The sequence below is a fragment of the Lolium rigidum genome, chromosome 7 (genome assembly GCF_022539505.1).
Source record: "Lolium rigidum isolate FL_2022 chromosome 7, APGP_CSIRO_Lrig_0.1, whole genome shotgun sequence".
NCBI classification, from domain to species: Eukaryota; Viridiplantae; Streptophyta; class Magnoliopsida; order Poales; family Poaceae; genus Lolium; species Lolium rigidum.
Window position 1 is genome coordinate 260200961 of NC_061514.1, and position 3661 is coordinate 260204621.

The following is a 3661-nucleotide window of genomic DNA, read 5'->3' on the forward strand; positions in this document are numbered from 1 at the left end:
GTAGTAACGCAGCAGTAGTAACGCAGTAAAACAGTAATCAAGCAGCGATAGCAGTATTTAGGAACAAGGCCTAGGGATTACACTTTCACTAGTGGACACTCTTAACATTGATCGCATAATAAATAACTCTTTCTCATATGTGCTACATACACTCTTTTGTTGGATGACAAACACCAGTCGTTGTGTAGGGCTACAAGAGCACCTCAATGCCGGAGTTAACAAGCTCCACAACATTCGATGTTCATATTTAAATAACCTTAGAGCATAATAGATCATTGCAAAATAAACCAAGAACTAACATAGCGCACACACTGTCCAAATTACACTATGAAGGAGGAATAGATCACATCAATACTATCATAATGATAATTAACTCCACAATCTACAAGAGATCATGATCATAGCCTACGACAAGAACCACACGGTGCACACACTAGTCACCTTTACACCATGCAGGAGGAATAGACTACTTTAATAACATCACATGAGTAGCACACAACTAGCTAGCGAGAGCGCGCATGGCGCATTTCGCCTGACGCCGACGAAGAAAGGTATGTACGGCGCCATGGCACTCATCACCATGACGCGTGTGTCGTGCAAAATAACGCCGGCCATTTCCACGTTTCCTGCGACGCCTAAAGGACGACGCCCACGTTGATCTTTGCTAAGAGAAGAAAGAGCTAATTGCACTCGAGGTACAACAACTTGTTAGGTGGGTGCATTTTGGTACAACATGTTGCAACTTGTGGTCAAGCAGTACAATAACTTATCCACCAGGTGCAAATTAGTACAAAATCAGTCTAGGAACAACACGTGGCATTATCATTTTATAAGACAAACCTCCATATATCTTCTTCTTGTAGCCGTTGTCCTCGCCCTTTTTCCTCCAGTTTATCTCGCCGCCGGTACTTCCTATTTCCTGTCAGCCGCGCCTAACACGAGACCGAGCCCTACACGTTGCTCCAGTGTTGCAGGAACGGTCCAACCCAACGTCACCATTCAACGTAGGAGTATGTGTATGTCCTTTGTTTTTGTTTTTCTTTTTGCTTTCGAGAAACCACCATGTATTTTTTTCCTTGACATCATTATGGACAAACTGCCTACCAAGAACCAAATGAGGTATTTCAGCTTCAAACGAGCGCCCCGGAGAAGATATGCTTAGAGCATCAGAGGCGTCAAATTTCAGCGCGCTAAAATCGGTTTGCAGGCGCACCATCTGCATATAGCGCGCGAAGATAGATTTTCCTCGAACGCGTAAAACATAGGTGAGGCAAAGTAGAAAAAATCAACCCAGCAGGCACGCTAAACATAATTTTGCAAACAAATAAAAGAATCTAGAAACTTAACATGAATATTTTTATTACGGATTTACATTTAGCATAAAAGTCTAGTGCAGAAAACAAACTAGTGGAGGAAATAAACTAGGAAAGCTAAACATTTTTATTTTCACGGCGATGATCTAGAAATTGCCATCTTCTTCGAAGGCCGATAACGCCAACGACGTGGTTAGGAATTCATCCAGACAACGGTCGTCGCCGTCGATGATCGTGAAGGGCCCCTCCCTCTTTGCGACGCGATGAACGCCTTCTTCCAACGGACCTCCATCTTTGCCACCTTCTTCGCCGCACGTTCGGCCCCCTTCTGCGCGCCTCCTCGTCCTGGACGTCCTGCAGGGAAGGCTTGGCCCCATGCTTCCATGGCGCGTACGCCCGCCTCTGCTATGTCGATACAGCGGCGGAGCTGGCGACGGCGCTGCTCAACGCTGACCAGGTTCTAGACAGAAACGTCGGCCACGAACTCCGCTTCCGCGAGGGTACGACAGTCGTGGAAGTTGAAGGTGGCGTCCGGGCGCCCAAGCCGCCACGCGGCGGCATCATACGTGCGTGCACCGAGCTCCGCCTTGTCGAACGTCCCGACGACGATGCACTCGCAGGCGGACCGGATCTCTGCATAGAACCTTCCGCTCGGGCGTGAGCGCACGCCGGTGAAACCCGTTTGGTTTGCGCGCGGAGGCATGGCACGGGCGGCGCTGGTGGGCGGCGCTGCGAAGCTGTTAGCGGCGCGTGGTGAGGAAGGGGAAAAGGGCGCGCTGAAGGGGTGGCAGTTGGCAGCACGCGCGCGCTTCATTTGTAGAGCATGCGCTCAACAATGTCCCAAATTTACCACGCGTGGCACCACTTTCTCCCTTGCACCCAAAGTTTTTAGAGCGCGCGCGATTTTCCCACCTCCAGCAGCCCGCGCGGTCTTCCGCACGCTAAACTAGTAGTTATTTTAGCGCGGAAGCGTTATGCTCTTAGAGACAACTAGCAAATAAAGGCGCGGCGTGCCACTATTTTGTTAATGTTTTTTGCTTAATAAGAATTGGTATTTTCTTTCTTGTGTATGGTTTTGGACAAATGTGGCTGTAATTGTGGTGGAAGTATTTGGTGTGGACTGCTTTGAGTCCAAAAAGAGAAAAAAATATTGCCTGGCACGGCGGCACGCGCCGCCTTTTTCGTAGACATGAGCTGAAAAGAAAAAAATGACTTTATGTTGCAAGCTAGATTGGTCTGCGGCGACGAGAGGGGATATTCCGCAACTAGTTGCGCCCGCACCTCATTTTTGTTGTGACACTTCCAAGTGTCCAAAAAATGCAAACTAAAATTCTAGACATACATTGTGTTGTGTCTTGTGCATCTGTGAAGTTTCATCCAAAAATATATCAAAATGTGGCCTACACAAAAAAGAACAAATGATCTGTAAATAGTACGTGACACTATTTACGTATGTCTATTTCTTTTTTACACAAGTCACATTTTGACATAATTTTGAATGAAACTTCACAGATGCACAAGACACAACACAATGTATGTCTAGAATTTTAGTTTGCATTTTTTGAACTCTTAGAAGTGTCACAACAAAATATGGGGTGCGGGCGCAACTAGTTGCAAATGAGAGTTTCCCGGCGACGTGTAGCGCATAGATATATCTAGAGGTAACTACACTACTATCTTGAATGGTGAGGAGGTACACCTATGAAATGAATGGCAACGGGACGGCGTACAGGAGGGCTCATGGATTACGATACGATATGTATACGTAGTGTACTGGCATTGTTAATTTCTAAAAAAATGTCTTTGGGTGTATGCATTAATTTGTAATACCAACCTGGTGCATTGCATATCAAGACACATGACTATGAGTTTGATGAAGTGCATGAGCTTCTACCATTGTTACCGGCTTTTGATTTCGCCAGCAATAATGAAGGCAAACCACAGAAAAAATATATAATTCATGTATATAGCTTGAACATTTCAAGAAGGATACACAACTGACTCACTTTCGTTTCCCAAAACTCTGTAGACTTGCAAAAGGAAAATTTATTGCCCACTCCGACCAAGACGGAACTTCTACAAAAAAAAAAGGGTTTTTTATTTTCGTGCCCTCGGTTTCTTAGTTGTACTCAGTTTTTCTCAGTTTTTTAGTTTTTTCTCAGTTTTTCCTAGACCCTTGTCTGAAACCCGCAGAAGGAGGTCGGACGGTAGGATTCCCGTTTCGTTAACCGTTCCGTGCTGACGTGTGGGGCCACGTCATGTAGGGCCGTGTTGCGTGGGGCTGGTAGAAAAGGACCGCGTGGGACAAGACGATACCGCGTTTGGTTGTACGTGAGCAGGAGCTGGGT